The sequence below is a fragment of the Ursus arctos genome, unplaced genomic scaffold (genome assembly GCF_023065955.2).
Source record: "Ursus arctos isolate Adak ecotype North America unplaced genomic scaffold, UrsArc2.0 scaffold_27, whole genome shotgun sequence".
NCBI lineage: Eukaryota > Metazoa > Chordata > Mammalia > Carnivora > Ursidae > Ursus > Ursus arctos.
This window is the reverse complement of record NW_026622952.1, coordinates 7,914,946-7,938,243: the sequence shown is the minus strand read 5'-3', so window position 1 is coordinate 7,938,243 and position 23,298 is coordinate 7,914,946. Positions and strand designations below refer to the sequence as shown.

General features: G+C 51.2%; 1 long non-coding RNA gene across 1 annotated transcript in view; it reads right to left on the bottom strand.

The window, feature by feature from the left end:
* LOC130541909 (uncharacterized) overlaps positions 1–22,634 on the bottom strand; it is a 59,400-nt gene extending 36,766 nt beyond the window's left edge. The window contains exon 1 of the long non-coding RNA XR_008956003.1: positions 22,464–22,634. This is a non-coding gene — a long non-coding RNA (uncharacterized LOC130541909). The remainder of the gene's footprint in view (positions 1–22,463) is intronic.
* Positions 22,635–23,298: the final 664 nt, after the last annotated feature.

Sequence of the window (23,298 nt, the reverse complement as noted above, 5' to 3'; positions counted from 1 at the left end):
GCTGCACCCACACACTCCATCCCAGGAGCTGTCCAGGCCAGGGAGGGCCCTGGAGAAGGACCGCAGCCCCCTTCCTCCCCCTATGCAACACGCTTATGCTAATGGCTGCTTCTCAAGGCTTACACCTTCTCTGACAAGCGAGAACCTTCCAAAGCCCAATTACAGCCTGCTTTCTTCCGCCTTTCCTTTCCTTGGGGGGTGGGGGGGATTAAAAGAAGAAGTGCCACTACGAAGCCCCCCGGGCGGGGCCCCGCTGTCGGAGGCGGGTGACAGGCCCTCCCCCTGGCTGCGGTGCGCAGGGCCCCCACCACCGCCCTCCGCGCCTCCCCAATTAGCAGCAGCCCGGCGGCGGGTGGGCAGGTAGCCGGCCTGTCACAGCCGCCAGACAGGCCCCGCGCCCCGCCGTCCCGCCCCCGCCGGCGGCTTCCTCCCCAGCCTGTCACACGCCCCACGCAGGGAGAACGGAGCGTGCCCAAGGAGAGCGCAAGGACTGAGCGCGGACCAGCCGCCACCCCCATCCCCGCGGAGATGGGTGACACAGGCACCTCCCCTTCCCAGTGGCCAGGGAGACTACTAAGAGTAGGCCCTTTGGGAATCCTAGGAAATGGGCGATGGAGGACAGCTCGGATAGAGAAATCTGAGCAGCTTGAGTCAAGTCACCCTTAAATCCCCTGGCCCAGCTAACGACACACCCGCCACCTCCTCTGCCTCTCTCCAAAGGCCACTAAGCTGAGATCTAGGAGTGCCTCACAATTTCCTGGCACAGGGATCCCATATAATGACATATCTGGCTCCAGGTCCCACAGATAAAGCCCTTGACCTCCTGCAGGCTTGGCCTCCCTCTGGATGCAGGCACCAAGCTGGCATGGCCAGACCCCCGGCTAAACCCAAGCCCCCTGTCACTGAGGGGATCTTCAGATCCGCTACCTGGTCCATGATCTGAGCTAGAAGTCCTTACTCTGGCCAGTTTTCCCTGGGAACACCCCACCCCTCTGAGGCTGACTTCTCGCCTGCCAAATAGCTGAGTGGGGCCGGCTTTGCCAAAAACCCACCCATCCATGCTCTTCCTCCACGGAGGCTGCCCTCCACACAGACGACGATATGAACTGTGCTCCCGGAGTGGAGCAACATGTAGCCCTGACTCTCCTGAGCCCCCTGAAATCAATCCTCAGATGCGGGCCCTGTGGACTTGGTACCCTCAGGAATGGTCTCTGCCCTTTATCTCCTTACATTCGCGGCTTGGTCCTTTCGGGCTGCTGTAACAGAGTACTGTGCACTAAGTCATTTTGAACAACAGAAACGTCCCTCACAAGTTTGGAGGCTGGAAAGTCCAAAATCGAGGTGCTGGCAGAGTCAGCGTATGATAAGGGCCTCCTTCCTGGTTCATGGACAGACTGCTACTTCTCTCTGTGTCTTTACAGGGTGGAAAGGGTCCTTTTTATAAGGTCGCTAATCTCCATCATGAGGGCTCTGCTCTCACATCCCCATCACTTCCTAAGATCATCATCTTGGTGGTTAAGATTTCAATATATGAATTTTGAGGGGATATAAACATTCAGTCCATAGCAATCTGTCTAGAAAGAAATCTACTGTCCCTGGCACTGATTCGCTTTGGCCATATCCAAGGAAGGCTGGGTAGGAGCACATGCACCCATCGTGGAAATGAGCAAATCATTTGGGACGACTCAAAGTCAGCACAAGGTGGAAAGCAGAGAAGGTGGTCCACACCGGCAAAGGATGGGGTAAGGAGAAAGAATAAGTGAGGCCAGGTGCAGAAACTCCCAAAGGACAGGGACTGTATCTTATTGGTCTTCATATTTCTGGTGTCAAGGGTATGCCTGGCACCCACCCAATCAGCATTCATTTACTAAAGGAAGGAGGGACGGTAGTCAAGGTATCCGGTGGTGATCCTGGCTCCTTCGGCACTGGGAAGGTTTCGTGTACATTCACAATGGTGGCTTTCGGCATCAGTTCAACGACCACCACCGCAGTGGACGGCCCCATAAGGAGAGAAGGAGAGGAGAAGGACACTGGAAGGAGAGATCAAGAATAAAGAATGGTAAAAGCACACTGGGACCAAGCCAACAATGTGCTCCTCCTCTCCACCCTGTACAAGGACCTCGGGCATTTAGAGCAATTTAAGCAGCTCTAGAAAGCCGGCATACAGTTCAGAATTTGCAAAATGGTACTAGAAGTGGGGAGGGAGGAAGGAAGCAAGAGAAGGAGAGAGAGAGAGATGAGCTGCTCCAAACTGGTCTCTAAGCTACAGAAGTTCTTACAAATATATAACCTTTCATTTGCATGTGGCAACATCCCACCCCCTTGTAGAGGGGAATATGAAGTTATGGAGATGTAGATAAATAGAAACTAAACTCCAGCTCCCATCCATGGCAAGGAAGAACATATATCAAAATCATTAATTATGATCCAATTTGTGCTTGCACTGTGAAGGATAATCATTTGCCATCAAAGAGATGCCCTTCCCTTATTAAAGCCATTGAGACTCTCAGGAAGTGCTCAAGGGTTTGAAATTCTGTATTTGAATTTCACACATGCTTCTCACTACTGGGACCCAAGCTCAATCAACACTTGATAGTGCTGACACCAACATTCAAGCCACAGGGGTCTTCACTCCTTCACGACAGACCTACAGATAGGACCCAGGTAACAAACTTGCTCATTTGTTTTTCTCTGAATTCCTCTGAATTCTTCTGTGTGTGTGTGTGTGTGTGTGTGTGTGTGTGTGTGTGTGTGTGTGTCTGTGTGTGTGTCTGTGTGTGTGTCTGTGTGTGTCTGTGTGTGTGTGTATGAGTGTGTGTGTAACACGTGTATAAGCTTAGATCTTTTTTTGTAATGGAGTTGCGGTGGGAATAAGAGGACCCAGGCCAAGCTGAAGAAGGGAGCAATTAACCTCATCTCTCTCAAATGTCCAGGGCCCAGCTGCCATTCCTCGCTTTCATCTCAAAGCCAAACCAACATGAACAGGTTGCTTGGAGACCAGGCTTCTCTTTCAACTCTGGACCCATGCCTTTGGTCCATGCCCAGACAGGGGCTAAGTTAGAAGCCAGAGCTCAGAGGTCATTACTCTTTTCTTCAGAAGCTCTACGGCACAGCTTTGATTCTGATTTGCTTTTTCTGTCCCCGTTTCTTGCTCTAGGATTCAGGCTGAGCGAATGAAAGTCATCGGATTTCCTGACTCAGTCCACTGTGTCTCAATGAGAGTGTATTGAATGGTATCGATGGCATAGACCGGAATGCAATGGACTGGAATAGATGGAACATAGTTTGGAAAAACCCTACTGCCATCCAAAGAGACCTTTCCTTTCCTGAAGCTTCCCCCACTGGAACAGGGGAGGGGCTTGCATATTATAGCAGATGGCATAGTCTACAGCCTACTTGACTGAAGGCCAAGTATTACCTATCTGTCTTGAAATAGGATTTGCATGTGCAGCCAAAGGTAATAATAATATCGAGTCTTGTCACAACCTAATGAGGTGTTAAAGTCCATTTTATATATGAAGCAACTCTGACCCAGAGAGGTTAAGTAACTTGTTCAAGATCATACAGCTAGTAAGGGCAGAGAAGGAATGTAGACTTAGCCCTCTGGGAATAAACTAGGCACAGGCAGACGGGAGGCTCCAACCTCTGCGTGGAATATTCCGAGTTTGGCACATTTCCGTCCCGAAAGACTCATGAGACATGAACGCAACACCACCTTCTTGAATTACTGACAGAGGAATTTCCTCTGTGATTTCTCTTGCTTGGTATCAGGCATCTGAGCTGTCCTTGGAGCTGGCTCATGGTGAGCCAAGGGCAGGTATGACTGCATTTAACAGAAGGGAAGTCTGGGGCACAGAGAGATATGATACAGTGAGAAGTTGGTGATCAAACCCAGATTCTAACTCCCGGTCACCTGGCGCCTGTCCCGAACGTACTCCCATGCCGCAGGGCACGGCCCTGCTTCTGCCCCGCCCCCCATGTGTGCCCCTTGGCCAGTGCTGCGCTGTGACTGACAGACCTAGACCCAGGGATGGAGCCTTTCAGATAGAGTTCTTGACACCAAATGCCTCTGGAGCGGGCAGGCAGTGTGGGGAGGGTGACTGATGGGGGAAAGAAGGACAAGGCCCTTTCCAAAAATAGAGTGAGAAAAGACCAGAAGAGTAGGTGGAAAGTCTCCGGGAGAGTTAAGGCAGCAGGCTTCAGCGCCCCAGCCCAGTGGCAGACAGGGGGCTCCAGATACCACATCCATAGCAGCCCAGACGCCACTCGGGGTCAACAAGCCCCCCACTGCACCCCACCTGTAAATTACCCACATGGCTTCCCAGGCAGCATTGGACCCTGCCTCCTACTTCACAGCCAAGTCCCAGAGGCAGTTTCTCAAAGGGGATTTCTTGGCCTAGGTGGGTTTGGGGTTTTGTCCCTTCCCCCAACTTCCAATGAGGCTTCTTTCTGAAATTCTCTTATGTAAGAAGCATAAGTTATGTCTCCCAGTGGATGTGGGTTCTAAAAGGGACACACTGCCTCCACTGGTCTCCTGATACTCATGGTCCCTGGTCAAAACCCTGGCTCACCTTTCACCCCAGATAGCCAACGGCACCTGCCCCGTCCCAGACACCGGCTCCGTGCTCTGATAGTCCAAAGTAGAAAACAAAGTCACTGCCCTAAAGGGACTTACCGTCTCCTAAGTTCAGAGTCTTTACTCTGCCACTACAAATTTAGAGAGACAATTAACAACCAGTGCCTCGGTCACCCCTCTGAGTCCTTTGGCAAACTGTGCGATCCTCTCCTCAGGGCCAGATGGCAGGAGCTGACCGCCCTTGTAGGGCATAAAGATAGAGTGCATTGATTGAGCACCTATTCTGTGTCAGGCCTTAGGCAAGAGGCTTGACAAATATTCACAACGTCCCTCACTCTGTTCTTCAAGAGAGGTATTGATATCTCCACGAGGGAATCATGGCTCAGAAAAGTCAAGCAAACTTCCCACAATCCTCCAGCCAGTAAGGGCAGAGATAGGATTTAAATCACACACCCAGAATGTGATGGAATCACCCCTGAGTAGAGTGGATAGTTGAATCACAACAATAATTTAATAAACTGCCAGGACCAATTTCCACAGCATTTACTGAACACATGCAAAAAACAATGTTTAGATTGGTGTTGTAAATGGGGACAACCTCTTTGGAGAGCAATGTGGCAATATCGATCAAAATCTTAAATGCACAAATCCTGCATGCCAGAAATTTCATTTATGTGAATTTATCCAACTGTATGAGGATGCTCAGTGAAGCACTGTTTGTAATAGAAAAAAGCTGGAATCAACCTAAGTGTCCATCAATAGATAATAGGTTAAATAAACTGGTTCATCCATAAAATGAAATATTAATATTATGCATGCATTAACAGGGATGAGGTAGGACTGCGGGTACTAACAAGAATGCGTGTCCATAAAACGTTCTTCAGTGAAAAAGCCAGTTGCTGTATTATATGCAGAGTGGGAGCCTGCTTATGCTTAAAAGCATTTTATATATAGCACACACATACACATACAGCATATCCATGCTTAGAATGTCTGGAAGCCTCATATGGAACTGCTGACAATAGCCTCCACTAAGAGGGGGTGGGAAATGGGGACCTTCTAAATTATTTGGTCTGCTTTGATAGACCCCGTATTAAAGGTTTTGTTAATAGTTATGCAGATCACTGGGTTAACACCTGCTGGAAAGCAATCCTCCAGCGGAAGTAACTGAGAATGGGAAACCGAAAATTTCAACAGAGACCTGGCGCCCAGGAGGCAAGAGTCTCAGAATTTGAATCTGAGGTCCTCTGTAGGACGCCGTGGCAATCCATGAGTGCTTGGGTAACTCGTATTCACTCTTACCTGGTTCTTGATTCAAGAGCTGAGGCACCGGAAGAAAAGTAGAAAGATCATGGTGGGCTCTGACATCAAAGACCTAGATCCAAACCTGGCTTCATGATGTTGGGTGGCTCATGGGTGCTCTTGAAGCCCAACTTTTGTCACCTAAAAAATGGGGGTAGGGCTAGAACCCACCATCTGGGATTGCCAGGAAGGTTCACTGGAGCAAAGAATGTCATAGCACTTTTTAAAGACCAGGTTGGAAACTGACAAAAGGAAGTGAAGTCCCCCTTGACTGGTACCTCCCACTGGGGAGGCTGAGTCACCAGAGAAGATGGGCCCACCCCAACACTAACACCACCCTCTCCCCTCTGCAGGGACAGGACATAGTGATGAAAACCACCAAGTGCCCACCAACTCTCCCAAGAACATCACCCCCTACAGTTCCAGACTCCAGAGTTGGCGATCTGGGATTGTGTGGCCATGGAAAATGACCCCAGCGTGAAGTGTCCTCCAATGCTGAGTCTTCTGCGTCAGCCTCTAAATCCCCAAGTAAATATCAGTTCATTGGTTTGTTGATTAAAATCACTGATGGTGTGTCTGATGGCTGCCCAGAGACCCAAGGAGCTGAAACAGCAGAGAAGTGACCCAGGAATCCCTCCACGACCAGCCTCACGTGATTCCCAAACTTATCCCTTCACTCATACCCTCTCCCTTCCTTTCTTCTCACCCATTTTCCAACCACTGCCTCCCAGGCCTGCCATGAGCCAATCCTCCCCACATCAGTAGAAATGCACTCCCTTAAGGGCCCCCCTGGGCTGGAGAAAATAATAATTAACTTAATAGGCCCATGGAATTACATTAAATAATGATGATAATAATAAGAATATAGGCTTTGGAAAAAGAAAACAGAGTTGGATTCTAACTCCGCAGCGTATTAGCTAAGTAATCTGGGACAACCAAACCTCAGTTCCTCGGTAAGTTGAGGTTGGTCATAAAACCATTCACGCAGTTGTTAGAAGACAGGTAAACGCACGTTCCAAATGTAGTTATTATTAACCCTCCATACAGTTCAAGCTTCCACGTGTTTGTTAACGTGATCATCTCAGTAAGCCCAGGAGGTGTCCAATGAAGAGAAACGAAGCTCCAAGAGGCCAAGCCATTTCCCTAAAGTCACTCAGCTGGGGCAGGGGACTCCTGAAGCGAGGCTTTCGGACACTGAGCCCAGAGTTCTCCCCACACGATGGGGCCGGGGGTGCGCAGGTGATGTTGGGGTCTCTCCATTGTCTGGCTCAGGGAGCGGGCAAGGCCAAGTGTGTGGGTCTGGTCAGACCCTCCACCATCCCAGTCAGCATCTCTCGGGAAAAAGCAACAGGACGGAAAGCAAGGCTGTCAGCGGAGAAATGTGACCAGACAAGGAACAGCCAAGAAAGGGGGTTCCAAGAGCTTGCTTGGGGAAACAGTTAAATGCCAGCCCCACCAAGAAGACTTTCAAACCAGCACTGCTGAGCTCATGTTCGACTCGCCAGAAAATTCCCAAGTGCTTCTGAGATTCTCAACCAATTCTTCAATCTAGAAATTCTCACTGAATGCCTACGCTGGAAAAGGCACAGGGCTGGGCCTCCGAGGGGCTAGGAAATGGGCTCGGCGAGCTCTACTACCTTCTATGTGTTGTCGTGTGCCCTAGGCACGTGTTTTCTCTGCAAGGAATTTGTACTCCCTCATACTGGGGAGAAAAGATGCAAATGCCTAAAAATATCATTAAGCCCTTGTTAGGAGGGGCTGAGATCCCAGGGCAGGTGCCAGCAGGATGAGCTTTAGGCATCCAGAGAAAGAGAGAGTTCCACTGGGCTCACAGAGCTGTAGACATACCCTCCTTGCACAGAGGATTTGAGTGCAAAAGAATTCTTCCTGTCTGTGGCTATGGCAGGGCAGAGTTAAAGCGGTTTTTCAATTCAGGGCAGGCCTCAAATTGGGGTGTCATTATCTGAACTTTTAATTACATAATACAGTACAACAGAAAGCATCAGACTGCATCAGACGTCTGCACAAGGACACACACACTCATACACGTATGTGTGTCCTAGGCCACACTGGAAACTACGTTTCTTGCCACAGACTGTGATCCAGAGAGTTTGAAAAACACTCTCATACTGAACTAGAATCAGGAGGGAGATGGCTATGGGGAACAGGTATCTTATTTAGAAGGAAAAGAGTGAGCAAAGATGAGTGCTAAGGAGGAGAGAGTGTCTAGGAGGGATCCTCACCTCTCACACCCCTGTCCTGAGGAAGCCAGACCCGCCTCACTGACTGCAGAGTGCCCCCTCCCAGCCTCCCTTCCCCTCCCTTCCCCCCAACCTGAAACCTTCCCTTCTCCAAGTCAGCCAGGACCAGTCCATGGCCCTGACCCAGGGCCTCTGCTTCTCTAACCTCCTGTGGCTCCTAGCGCCCCACACCGAGTGTGCCGTTCTTTAAGCGTTTCATGGTCAAGGCTATATACGGAGTACCCAGTCCTGGAGTAGCTGTGTGACTTTGGGCAAGTCATCTGAGCCTCCACTTTGTCATCCGACAGAGATATATGGGCTCTGAATATGTCTCTTGTCTTGTTTATAGTTTTGTAGATACCTCTCCAGGGTGAACACTGTCCCCTACTGATTTTATAAAAAACCACCCCCCAGGGTGTTTTAAAATAGTGCTGGACACATGCTAGACACTTAATATTCTTACCTAACTTGGAAACTGTGCCCAGGAAAAAGAACACACTGACACCATCGCCATCTAGGCCAACATGACAGCAGCAAGAGCCGAGACGCACATGGCATAGCAGAGCCAGCTTCGTAAGCACACGGCCCCCTGCCCAGCCACATGGACCCCCAACCGCTGCCCCCGCACCCACCCCCACACTCAGAAAGACCCGGGTTTAGATTCTTACTCTGCTTGTCACTATCTCGAAAGTCTTCATAATTTTTGAACAAGGGGCCCCCGTTTTCGATGCGCACTTGGCCCGGCAAATTACACGCAGGTCGTGACCACATCTCCGAAGACCCGCTAACACATGACTTTGCAGAATGTATTGACTTTTAAAACTCCGTCTTCCAGGAGTTACTGCAAGTGACATTGGCCAGGAAAGCATGTCTATAAAGATCTCGCATCTGGTCAAGGGCAAGACTCCTTGACAAGCAGCTGACCTCCCCAACATGGGAGTTGCTCACTGGCGGGAGTTGGCAGGGCTTTGGGGTGCCAGCGAATGTTCTTTGTGGGCAGTAAGCTCTGAACCCTTTCTAGCCACTCCCAGTGTTTTCCCAGACCCAGAGTCAAGCCAACCTTGCAGATCAACACTGACCAAACTGCTCACAAAAGGAATCTAGAAGGAAAGGCTAAGGGAGTCTAAATCATTCCTCTCTCCTATAAATAGTGCCTACACGCCTACTATGAGCCAAGCCCAAAAGGCAAAACTTGAGGGTATTAAAAAGTGGGGGGTGGCTAAGTCATGGTCCACTCCTTTGCCCTCCAGAAAAACCACATGAAGATAGCCAAGCAACACTATTTCATGGAAAAGGAAGGTCCTGAGAGGTCACATAAGGAAGAACGGCTGCAGGAAAGGCCTTGAAGGGAAGTAGAAGTCAGCTGGCACCCAGGTAGGAGGAGGGAGGAGGGAGGACAAGCTGGTATTTCAGGAAAGGGAGTAGCATCAGCAAAGGCTCCAACGTGACCGCTGTACCTTGTCCTCAGGCAACGCCAAGGAGAGCGGCCGTTGGAGCAGAGAGAGGTGCTCAGGTGGAGGCAGCAGGAACTATCACCAGATCATAGGGCAGGACCTGCTGGGGACGGCTTGCATGCCGTCGACGGTGGCTGGACTTGAACTTACAGATGATGAGACAGCAGATCAACCCACGCCTGGTTCTACCCGGGGAGAGAGGCAGGATGAATCCAACTGCTAGCCTGGGCTCCCCCGAGCAAGGCCACCTGCCCCAGTGTGTGTGCTGTGTCTGGTCCACACCTGCGGCCTGGACATAGGCACATCCCACAAGAGGAGGGAGCCTTGGGGCAGAGACACCCCAGATCTGCCTGCAAGAAATTCCCTCCCCCACCACCACCCTGGGCCTCAGTCTCTTCTGCCTTCTCTAAGATTCCAGCTGTCCTGCGTGGGAGGCTCAGCCAACTCTGGCCAGATTAGTCCCATCTGCCCTGACTCCATACCATAACGTGTATGGTACATTGCAGTTTGCAAAGTACTTGTCACAGAGATCGTCTGATTTAATCCTCAAGAGCCCTGGCTGGCTGGCTGGGGAATCCAGGGCTTGAACTTGTAAGCAAATGTTCCAAATATATGCCACTTCCTCAAGCCCCGCAGAAAAGATCCTGGCCATTTAACTCTCTGGGTGCCTATGTCCTCATCTGTAAAATGGGCATGATGATGGTCCCTACCATTTGGATTAAATAGGTTAATAAAGGCAAAGCTTTTAGGCCAGTGTCTGACACACTCTCAGTAGATGCGAGCTCCCCTCAGCCACAGCATCGTCATCATTAGTAGTGCTGTTACTATGGTTACGTTATGGGAGGACCAGTGGAGGCAAACAAGCTGTGTTTTATAGGAAGCAAACCAACTTTGGCTTCCGATCCCACAACATGGAGTCCTTTGTGAAAGAAGCACCTTGGCCCCGGGAAGTGGAAAATGCAGGAAAGAAAGTATTTTTGATGGTAGGAAACATCCAAATGTCCCAGAGCCTAACTGTAAGAAGGGGATCGACCCATGTCCCCTCTCCAGATTACATAATACTCAGCCCCCTCACGTACTTCTTCTCTGGGCTGAGAATCCAGGGAAGAATGAAGGTGTTTCCTCATGCTGCTACCAAAAAATAAAAATTAAAATGTAAATGTTACAGATCAGAGCTGGAAAGGACTTTAAGATAAATTGGCCCGACCCTCTTGTTTTCAAGAATGCAGACTCTGAAGCCCAGAAAAGGACAAGAAAGTGACTCAAGTCAGGTGAGAGAAGCAGCGAGGGGCACTCAGGACCTGACCCAGCTCCCCGCCTCCTGGTCCTCGCCTTTTTGTTTGGGTTCATTGTTGTTATTGGGGTTTATGTTGTCCTTCCTACATTTGCTAATATTTCTCTATTTTCCAGTCTTAACAAGATATTTCAGTGAATTTTCTTTTTTAATCTAGAGATGGGAAAGACAGAAGCTTGTAAGAAGGTTGTGGAGAAAGTCAAGGGGGACAAGGAACACATGGGAGCTTTTTACTCCTTTTCCTCATTTATGCTGGAGCCGTTGTTTGGTGGGGCTACTCCCAGAACGGCTGCCCCTTCACAATCTATCGGCTTAAATCCGTAGCAGCGAAGGCTCCAAATGTGGGCCGCTGACTGTGGTGGTGAGCGGAGATGGCAGGGTGACCACCAGAGCCCAGGGAGCCATTCTGTCAGACACCCTGCCAAGGGGGTCTCCCCCAGAGCAGCAGGGTTCCCTGCTTTCCTGTGAAGTGTTCTGCCTCCAAGCCCAGCTGACCCATCAGACCTAACATTTCTCTTCTTGAGACTATGAACTAGCTCTCTGTGGGGAAGGTCAAAAAAACAGTAGCATTATAATCAGAAAGACCTTGGGTTTGCCAGTCCCCACCCCACTCCTTTTACACACACACACACACACACACACACACACACACACACTATACCTAAATTTTATAGTGGTTTCCCTTTATTTCAGAGTTTATCCTCCTTGGTGTAGCCCACAAGGCTCTCCTTTGACCCCGCTCCCCATCCCTACTCCTCTCCTCTCTCTTAACGCCAAACTAGTAGTATTTCCCCCAAGTACACCACCCTGGGTAAAGCCTCTGTGCCTCACCCCTGCCGTGGTCCCTACCAGCAACTCCCCCTCCGTCTTCCCCCTAAATCCTGGTGAGTTCTCAGTCATGCCTCAGAATCCTTCCCACCCATCACCCCTACTGACTGGAAGGATTCTCTTCCCCTCCTCCGCTGCCTGAGAAATTTCCACTGCCCTCGAATTCCCAGCCGACATGCCTGTCCTCTGTGAGAACGACCTCATCCAGCTATGGCACTTGCCATGCTCCTCTGTTACAGCTCGGGGGACCACGTCCTCCAAACCAAAGCTGGAAACACGTTTCACGCACACAGATGTTTTTATGGAAAGACAGAGTATTTTCAAGTGGAGCTATCTTTAGAAAACCCAAGACCTAGGGGCGCCTGGGTGGCACAGCGGTTAAGCGTCTGCCTTCGGCTCAGGGCGTGATCCCGGCGTTATGGGATCGAGCCCCACATCAGGCTCTTCTGCTATGAGCCTGCTTCTTTCTCTCCCACTCCCCCTGCTTATGTTCCCTCTCTCGCTGGCTGTCTCTATCTCTGTCGAATAAATAAATAAAATCTTTAAAAAAAAAAAAAAAAAAAAAAAAAAGAAAACCCAAGACCTAGCATCACCGTAGTGAGAGTATTACTCATGTTCGGTCGAATTATTCCCCCATGTTTACCTTCTCCCCCAGTGAGCTTTCCTCTGATATTGGTCTCAGGATGCCCAGCACCTACCACAAAGCCCAATATGTCTGACTGACAGATGGACGGATGGGCTGGTTTGTACCTTACCGCCATTGCTAGTGGATGCAGAGTAGTACCAGGAGGAGGAGAGAAAGGAACCAAAAGGACATTCCACCTTCTCCTTCTTTCTCCTTTTACTCCATTCCAGGAGAAAGTGGTCCTTCAGTGGTCGAGTACTCTCTGAAGGCCACAGTACCTGTCCTACATACTTGACAGGATTATGGGGAGAAAGATGCAAGAAAGACCAGTACCATAAAGCCTTGGGCCACATAAAGAGATGCACGTAAATGAAGGCAATCTGTTAGCACGCGACAGCCACCATTTCTTTTTTTTTTTTTTTAAGATTTTATTTATTTATTTGACAGAGGCAGACAGCCAGCGAGAGAGGGAACACAAGCAGGGGGAGTGGGGGAAGAAGAAGCAGGCTCCCAGCGGAGGAGCCCAATGTGGGGCTCGATCCCAGAGCACCGGGATCACGCCCTGAGCCGAAGGCAGACGCTTAACCGCAGTGCCACCCAGGCGCCCCGACAGCCGCCATTTCTGAGCCATGGTCCGCATTACCTTAGTATCAAGAATTGAAAGTGTGAGGGGGCTGTGAAGAGAGGGCAAACCCCCAGAGAACCACTGGACCTCTCCGGGCTTAAGGTAACCCCATAAAGCCCGGAGACCTCCCCCAATACCAACATTCCCCATCCCGCCACCTCCAGTTCCCCCATTATAAGTGCGAAATGAAAAGTACTAGAAAAGCCCCTGCTTAGGCTCCTTTTAATTAAACACACGCACACACACACACACACACACACACACACACACACAAGAACCACTCCTGGGTTTTGTCTGTTGTACTTTTGTTCTCAGGTCTGTTTGTACTTATTCCGAAATTACATAATTAAAAAAAATAATATTAGGTAAATGCGCCCATCAGCTTGTCAAGCCTGCCTGGGCCAAGCTTCACTTGGGAACCACAGTGACAGCCCCTTTATTTCTCTTACTTGTTTTTAAGCACAAAATATGTCACACCTGGAAGTAATTAGCATAATTTTTACTAATTTATAGCTAATTACACAATTACTTTTCTATGAAAGGTTCTGGAAAGACACTTGAAGTAAGTTTCACCAAATCTAGTGGCAAGAAATTGCTTGAAAACATTTTGTTAGTTTCAACCATTTAGGAGGAGGGAGGGGGGACACCCAATAAAGTAATTCTTTCCTATTTCAGAGTGTTCAAATATGACAGGGATATAATTTCTCCAGTAATGTGCAAAGCAGAATGCCTACATGTCTCTGCTAATGCAACCCAACTAGAGGCTGCTCTAAAAAAAAGGGGGGGGGGCTCCAAAAGAAGCATGGTTAAGAGCACGCAGGACAGAATCTAGAAAGCACTGCTCTGAGACCGTACTTGTTTTCACAAGGGAGACAAAATGTGATGGAGCTCCTCCCCGGAGAAAACTCACCTCGTGGCAGGACATGACCCCTGGCAGGTGCTTTGCTCAGCTCCTGAGAAACTAGGGTTCACGCCTTGGGGAGCCACCTGACTCTCAAAGTGGCGCTCCAGGATGCCGGGACGTGAGAACATTACACTGTCTACACGGTGTAAATACTTTCCAAGCCGCTTCATTCAACGAACATTTTCTTAAGCCCCTACTCTGTGCCCAGTGGTCAATGGGAAGATTTATAAAAAGAACAATTCCTGCTTTCTCTAGTCATGCTAAGAAGTGAAATATGATGCCTCTCCACCAAGAAGAGCTTACTGAGCACGGCTTTGGGCAGAGGGAGGAACGGAAAAGCAGCCGCAGAGGCAGCCCTACCCTCAGGAGGCTGACAGTCTAGAGGCCAGAGCCACAGGCGGGAAGCACACGGCCTCGCCTGGCAGTCTGGGTCCGGCCAGCGCCCACGAGGGCAGCATGGGCTGCAGGTGCCCACAGAAATGGAAAGATGAGCCAAGGAAGAGTCAGGCCCACACTGAAGTATCCTGGGCAGGCAGACGGTGAGGGTAGGTAAAGCTCCATATATTCCCTATCATGAAAGAACGTGAGGGAGCCAGGAGTAGCTTTAAAACCTAGAGACAGCCACCAAGGTCCTGCGATGGGACCCTGAGACCGAGTTTTGGCCTGTGCCTGTCCTGGGGCTGCCTTCGTGGTGACAGTCAATAGAAGGGACGGACACAGAGCCATCAGGATCAGGACAGACAGGAGGCGTGGTGTGAGGTCAACAGACTCACCGCGGGGGCAGGAAGGCCTGCTGTCACACGCATTCCCAGGCAGGGGTAATAGCATCCCCAAGGAAGCAAACACTGATTCTCGGGGAGGCGAAGTCTAAGACAATGCCACGGTCTGTGGCCCTCCAAAGAGCCACAGTCCATAAACAGATACACTGTATATCTGTGGTCTTAACACTTCACGTTGGGGGTGACCGGGAAAGACTCTGAAATGTCGGGGCGAGGGGGGAGGCAGCGCCAGCTCAAGCGAGGTTGCGAAACCCAGCCACAGAAGAAACTTCTCCACCAAGGTGTAAGCTCTTACAAAATAGGACCTCACCCTCCAAGGGGCTCTGCTGCCATCCCATCTTCTGAGGGCTAATCGCTCCTTCCAGCACCGTGAGGATCTAAACTTGCACGTGTCCCAGTATGGAAGCTTACTGGCTTACGAGGTGGGCCCGCCCCCTAGGTGTGGAGTTTTCCTGTGGCACCTGTGCCTCCTAGCACCCAGCAGCGAGCGGCGGGCAGGCACCCAATGAATGGGAGTAAATCTGAGTTCCGTTGTTCTGTGATCCGAGGTCTTGCTTCAGGGACCCCTGTGATGGTGGGAATGAAGCATTTGAAAGATGTCTGGTTTCTGCCAGGCTCCCCTCAAGGCTACTGAGAGATTTTGGCAAAGGAATGTTCTCTGCCTCCCCCCAGGAGAGTAATGTTAATGGCTTACACTTAGCATATTTCTCTTTCCTTTTTCAAATTATTTTCACAGCTCCTGTCACTTGACCCTTCCGAACACCCTAGGAGGCAGGGAGAGGAAGGCCTTCACGGCTGCTCTTTGCAGGCTCCATCCTCCAGTCAACAGGTATGCCTGAGCGCCTGCGGCCTCGGCGGTGCGGTGTTCAGCGCAGAAGACAGGTGCACAGGATGGCCAAGGCCCTGCCCTCTTCTCGCTTTCCCTCCCCGGAGAGGACACGAGTAACAAGACAGGCACCATTCCGATCCATGCTAACAGAAAACAAAAAGCAGAGTAAATGACAGAGGTCGTTTAGACCCTGTGCTCCAGGAGCCCTCTCCACAGACCTTCCAAAGGAGCAGGAGCTGGTCATGTGAAGAGGTACAGAGAGATAACAAGACCCAAAGAGGCTCAAAAAGGGGCCCTATCTCCCGCAGCCAGAGGATGGCAGGTCTCCAGGCCCTACCTGCACCAGACCTTCCCTCCCTCTTTTTAAACTGTTCCCGTGGTGAATTCCCTCCCCTCCCATTTCCCCAGAGGAGACCTGAATCACAGGAAAGACAAACGCGCACACACACACACACACACACACACACAATCTGCCACCTCCGCAGGAAGCCCCAGACAGGCAGACAGGCAGACAGGCGGTCCCAACACACAGGCGGAGCGCCCACAGGCCCCAGCCCAGGCCCAGCTCTCCGGCAGAGCCCGCGGGCGCCTCTCTGAGGAGCGCACCGCCCCCCTCCTGTGGCCAAGTGGCCGCCCCGTGAACAGTGTTTATTATCTGTCAGGCATGATGAGACTGTTCGGAGATTTCAAAGTCAGCTGGTGGTTTCATTAGAAGCAATCAAGGAAGCTTTGGACAATTCGTGGGAAGGTTTTGACAGAGAGAATGTGGAGAAGCCTGGTGGCTCTCTCCCTGCACCAAATCAGAGCCCAAACTCCTCTTTCCATCCCTCCCTCCACACCCCCACCCCAGGGCAGAAACTGGAATATTCATTCTTTCCCCTAAACATCAACACCTCTGGTGACTCAGGGGTCAGTCGGTTCCCTCCCTCCGCTCAACAGATGCTTTATTCAGGCTCCAAATCCCTCTGCCTTGGAATTTCTCCTTGACCCTGGAAATGGAACACTTCCTCCAGCAGGCCGGCACCCTTTAACGGACACAGCCAGAGCTACGTGCTTGGTCCTCGCCCTGGGCTGTGAGCTTGACAGCAGCTAGGAATGAATTCAAAAGGTGGCCAAGGTGGGTGTCTGCGCCACCTGGGCCACACCGTGAGAGGAAGAGGCAGACTTACCACGTGCCTTGGAGCCTTCTGGGTCTTTGCACACATTTTCTCTACTCCCCACGACAAACCTACGAGCGAACTGTTAGGAATCCCCATTTGACAAGTAGAGTAACGGAGACCGACAGTTGCTGTCTCTAGGAAGGTCACACGGCCACTTAGTAGCAGAGCTAAGATTCGAACTCTAGTCCGACCGACTGGAAATCTGGTGTCTATGCACAGCGGGGTGGTGGCTTCTGGCTTTTCTTTGCCTCCATACTTCAAGGCACCAGCTGTGGAACTGTGTGGAACTGAACGCTTCCAGCAGGTGCACAAGGGCGAGGTGAAGGTCTCTTAGAGCTGCAGCCCAGGACGAGGGCCCAGAGGCGGGCAGGAGCAGCTCACCTGGCAGCAGAAAGACTATTTATGGCCAGAGCTTCTGTCCTGGACAGCTGGTGACCAAGGCTGGGGCCGGAAGCTGCAGCCACCGCACTGCTGGCCAGGATTCACTCAGGAGAGCATCCCCTTCCTTGATTCCAGAGCAGGGACCCTGAGACCGAGACATCGCAGCTGCTAGGATGACTCACCTCGGCCAACCACCTGGTTTGAGAGCTCGGCCTCATGCTGCTGGAAAGGCCCCACTAAGCTGGTGAAGGAGCCTCTCTCCTCCCTGTGACCTTATTAACTTCCCCAGGATGACTTTTCCCACACGCAAGAAAGTTGATTTCTGGGACCGACTGATTTCTTCACATGACACAGTTCATCCCACGGTAATAGGTGCCGTGGATTTGAACTCACGAAACCAGAGTCTGAGGCCTGACCTTGCATGGACTATCATGAACAGACTGCTGCCTCGGGCAAGTCATTGTTCCAGTCTGCACCTCGGGTTCTCCACCTGACCGACGAGAGGCTGGGAGCCCTGGCAGTGTGGGCTCTCCTGCTCTGGAACTCTCTCATGTCAGGCTGCATAGGGCGGTGTCTCCCTCCCGCACGAACACCGCACTGAGCTGTCAGAGCGGGGCAGGTGGCAGAGACGGAAGCAGAGGAAGGGAGAAACAAAGGCCCAGCAAGATGGACAGAGACAGATCGAAGCAGGGCAAGCTCCCCAGCCGGAGAAGGGAGGAACAGTCTGGCGGTGTGGAGAGAGAATTAGAGCCCCTGATGTAAGCAGGCCCTTGCCAGTATTGCTGGAAACAAATAGTGACAGATTGCTAACACGTTACAGTGAGAATTACCGACGTGATGAGACTTTTGCACCATAACCAGCACCTCTTGTTATCCCATTAACAAAACTGATGAGACCAAATTGCTAATCGGAGTAAACGTTCATGTTGGATTATATTGCTCCTGTCCTGCCTGGGGAACGCAACCAAAGGGCAAACCAGAAGGCACGTTGAGAGCTCCCAAGAGCCATTTTACCAACTTCAACAGGAGTGGAGAAAGCCCTGGAATGCACACACACCCCCCCTCCATTACATCTAGAAACACCCGCAGATGCCCCCGGCACCTCTATGACCGCCGCTCTGGTGTCTGTTCCCATTGCCGAGCCGGGCTGGGAAGGGCTGTCTGCCATGGCAAAGAATAAGAACCAGTGACCTTTACGAAGTACACAGGGTACACTGGCAGGGCCGGCGGGGGGGGGGGGGGGGCATGGAGCTGGTGCGTCTGTGTTCGTAGAGTGTTGGATTCCAGCTCACTCCCAACTGCTCCAAGAGCAAACCAACACATCCGCACTCACAATTATTTACATTTCTACTACCCCCATCTGGCCACTGCCCATCTAGCGAGGCCAGAGAGAGCCTCACTTCTTAACTCCATTCATCACAGAGTTCAAACTGTCACCGAAGCCCTGGGAGGTGTAAGGAACAGGACACATCTGGTTCTTGGAAGGACCTGCCCAGGCATCCGAAGAGGATCTTTCCTCTTTGGGCTGGGGAAGGGTTTCCTGCTCACACTCAAGTCGTCCAGAGACAGCCAGATTCCAAACTCATTTTATACGTGCTCCTCTCTCAGGAAAACCCTCCAGTTACCCAAACCTCTTAACGTCTGAGTTGGTTTTCCTTTTTTTTTTTTTCCAGCTGGGATAATCACTGACCACGCCAAGCTCCCCACTGCCACCCCAGAGAGCCGGGCCAGCTGCAAGCCTTCCTCCCCGGTAGTCACTCAGAAAAGTAATTGGCCAAAGATTATTCTGAGTAATTTCATGGCAAGGGTTTTTTGTATACCAAACAGGGACTTGTCTTTGTCAAAAAGTCTTTACAAAGTACCCAAGTGCTAGGTGTCAGACAGGACAAGTTTTTTAATCATGTTAAAATGATTTATTTAAACGTCAAGCCATGTCACCTCACTTCCTTTCATTTTTCAAACTGTTTGTGTTTTTTCTGGATGATAAATTTATCTTCAGACAGCCTCAATATGACTAATTAACTTTGAAATATAAGAACCAGATGTGTGAGTTGGAGAGCTTTCTGAACTGATGCCAGACGGGCTGGTGGGTTTTTTTCTTCTTCTTCTTCTTCCTTGCCTTCCCCCCGCCCGCCCCCCACCGCCCCACAACCCCGCATTCTCTCTCCCTGCTGGCTGCCCTGAAATTGCTAAGCAGAGACACATTTAGTAAATGGAATCACAGGACTCCAGCTAGAGTGAGCACCCACGGCTTGTTCTCTGCTTTCTACTGCTTAGCCTCTCAAGACCCCATGCTCTCCCTTTGAAAGTGACCCCAGGACGCCTCCCTGCGACTGGCAGAGCTGTCCTCGGAGGAGGGGCTGGGAAAATTCCCCGGGCCCACCCCTTCCTTAATGATCTATGGGTGTGGAGCAGGGAGCTGCCAGAATGCATTTGCCACATGAAAGTAAGTCACCCTGCACTGTGACACAGAGTGATTTCTTCTAAAGAGTCTTCCCCTGTGAAGTGCTCCTCAGATCTGCCTCCTCCCTGCTCCCTTTTGATGAGCAACCCCATGCACAGCACAGGAGGAATAGCAGGGGTGGAGGCTGGCAAGTAAGTCTCTCAACTCCCTAAGCCACAGTGCTTTTCAGTAATGGCACGTTGGGGGTTGGAAGCCACAGATGTGTGTGTTTGTGTGTGTGTGTGTGTGTGTGTGTCTGTCTGTCTGTCTGTCTGCGTCTGTGTGTTTCACTCTCAGGGACAGAATGGGTGAGAGCAAAAATGAAAATTCCTCTTTGCAGGATGTGTGCAGCTAAGGAAAGAGACCGGAGTGGAAGGCATGAGCTGGGTACCTCAGTTTCCCCGTGTAGCTATGACGGCCCGCTCCACCCAGTCTCTCTACCAGAAGTAGGTTAAGGTTATGTGAGATCACAAGGGGGAAAGTGCTCTGAGTACTTGGAAAGACATGCGCACATCCTAAGGGATTATTAGGATAATTACCGCTATTATTATATCATCATGACCAGTATCATTAACATGCCTCTTAATGTCTGAGATTTTTCACCTGGGATAGTCTCACTCACTCGCAAGGCCAGTGGAGTTCCTCACAATGCCAGGCTCCAAACAGTGGGCTTGGTTCTTTTCCTTCTCAGGAAGAATGCCAACAGAACACCTTCTGGGGCCAGAGAGGAAGATGTCCCGCCTGACAGCCCAGACTCCCTGCTGCTGGCAGAAGAGGACTCAGCCACCAACAAACACCAGCACCTGTGCTGTCAGGGGACAGGGGAGTCAAGTGGCTGTCCCTCGGCTTCCCCAGAGAGCAAAGCAGATGAGAGGACTGGGGACAGTCCCAGCTGCTCCCCCCCCCCCCCCGACCCAGCCATCCTGGAGCTCTTTAAAAAGCTTTGTTTCCCACTCTGGGGGCAGGACCAAGATGCAGCAAGCAGGTTGGACTCCCAAAAATGTAACCAGGTAAGGCAGGTCCCTTCGGATCCTCGTGCTTCTCCTGCCCCGAGCCCCGCTTCCTTTCACAGAACACTCCCTTGCTTTCAGCAATGCCACCTAGTCCCCAGGGAGGGGGGAGTGTCACCCCTCAAGGAGGGGTTTGCATCTTAGCAGGAGTTTCTGGGAACTTAGGAAGAAAAGGCCTTCAATCATTCCACACAGAAAGCCATGAAAAGGAGGGGAAGGAACGGATGGGGCGGGAGAGCATGCTTCACACTTCCCAGAGCAAATCGTGCCTGCTCCGGATGCCCAGGAGACATCTCCCAGGCAGACAGATGGACCGGAGTGGGTGGGGGTAGTGGGGAAGGCAACACAGAGGAGGCCAGCCTGGTCGCCCCCCAGCCCTGACCTGAGGCAGCAGGAGGGAAGGCCCTGTTATAGGGCAAGGGCGGTGAGTCTTAGCACGTACCCGTGGAAGCATGCCCCCACCTCCTAGAGCCCTGGCCCCTCCTCTCGGAACACAACACTGCCAAGCCTGCCAGAACTCCTTGGGGAGTGGGAGAGGAAGGTGGCAGGAATACAGAGAACTACAGCTTTGTTTGGTATCTTCCAGCTTCCCAGAACAGACAGACAAACAGATGAGCAAGCAGTGCAACAATCCAGTGAGAGAGACAGAGAGCATGTGTGCGTGCACGCGCGTGCAGACACACACACACACACACACACACCAGTGCAGCAGCACTGGCCCCAACCATCCCCAAGAGGGTACCGTTACAGAGCCCTGAATGCCCCACCCCCCACAACCCCCACCAGGGTACCCCCACCCCCCACCCCCACCTCCACCCGCCCCCCAGTCTGCCTCCGGAGAAAACCGCATCCAGGACCCTGGCTGGGTTCTTTCTATAGCACTGCCCCCCTTTCCCCAGGGGAAAAAATTTTCAGATAATTTTTGGACTATGAATAACATTTCCTGCTATGTCAAACGAAGATAATTATGGAGCTTACCAAATCGCAGGATCCCTGATTAACTGACCCCGGACAGGGAAGTCTGGGAAGTTTGGGAACCCCGCAGACTGGGAAAGTGAGCCCTGAGCTCCTGGGACTGGCGTGGGACCACTGCCTCCCACAGCTCTGCTCTGCCAGAGAAAGACCAGACCTGTTTCCAGGGGTCCGCACCTGAGAGCTTCCCTCTCCCTCGGGCTTCCTTCTCTCCCCAGTGGAACTACAATTCGCGGTGATGAGCCAGAAGGCGCCCCGTACTTTTGGCTAAGGGAGCCCACCCTGGAACGCCCATCCCACTGCAGAGCCCCACCCAAGCAGTTTTTGAAACTAAAAGACCTGGATTGGCTCTCCCCCCACCCGCCCCCCATGCAAGCATCCCCTCCGTGCCTTCTCCCACTAAGTGCACATAACAAGCCAGAAACTTGACGCTGTAACCGACAGGAGCCATCGTTTGGGAGCTGTCAGACGCGATGTCTCAGAGACCCGGGATCCGAGGGCCCTTCCCCCTGTGCAGCCTGAGATATTTAATAAAGTAAAGCCCTCAGGATCAAGAGGCTGCAAGGCCTCCCATTCCTTCCTACGGCTCGCGCTGGAGTTCTTTAAAGCCTGCCTCGCGTCTGTCTCTCTCTCCAGAAAGCCTTTCATGCTGCCTTGCCAGACTGACATTTTGACAAGTTGCCACGAGTGACATCTGATTTGTACAAATTTCAAGACTAATAAATCTACCTGTCAAAGCGGAAACTTTAAAAGGAGCTAAGCCCAGCGGGTATAGTTTAACAGAACTCAAGTTGATGAAACTGTAGGATGGAGAAATTATATCTGTCACAATCCACCCACATTAGTTCTGCAGAAATGTTGGCATGAAACAAATGTCTTTCACGGGCGTTACCGAAAAAAAATTTTTTTAATAAAAAAATTTTTAATTGAAATAGGAGATTAATACCATGAGTAACAAGTAACAGTTCTATTTGTAAACTAACAAATTTTATTTATTTAATTTTTAATTTTGTTGCAGATGTGAGAAGTGTCTCCTCCTACCTCTTAAGCTGTCTCCCTGGGATCTGGACTTTCCATTCAAGCTGGGGCCCATCAATCACGCTGCAGCTCCCCAGCTCGCTGGCTCTTGGGGTGAATGGGGGCTGAGCGCAGTGTGCAGGGCTGAGCGCAGTGTGCAGGGCTGAGGCTGAGGCGGGCCGCGCTACCCACAGCCCTGCGTCCTGGCCGGGCCTCCTGGCACTCTGCTCCTTCATCTGGGCGGGTGCAGGGTGCTGAATCACTTCCCCCACTGCTCTCCAGCCTTGACCTGGAGCCCGAAGTCTGACCCCCCATTCTGGGCTTTGCTGTGGGATTTTTGTTTTAAGGATATGACTGTTGGGGAGCGGGGGGGAGGGGAGAAAGTTATGTCTAGCTAACTTTTTATTTTATTTTGTTTTATTTTTATCTTATCTTTCCTTCCTGTTTCTGACAAGTCCACTTTTGCCCTTAATCATCACGTCACAAATGGAGAAGCCAGGATTCACAGATCAGAGCAAGAAACTGGGGGGGCACGGGAAGGCCTTCTCAGGGTTCCCATGCACCTAGAGAAGCCAAGAACGTGAATGCATCTGCAGCAAAACCCCTGGTGTTCTCTGTCCTTCCCTCTCACTCCCACACCCCCAGAGCCCAAGAGGATAGACTGCTCCAGCTCCTAGAAGTGGCCTCCAGTTGCCCTTAGAGGTGAGCTGTTTTCTGTTTGCTGGCAGCTGTAACCTCCAGATAATTGTTACTATTACTGCTGTCTTTTCTCCTGGGAGTTCAAAATGGGATCTCATTTGCCCTCTCACTCATATGGTTAAGAAGCAAGTAGGCGGGACAGAGAGGATCTTTGTTCTCG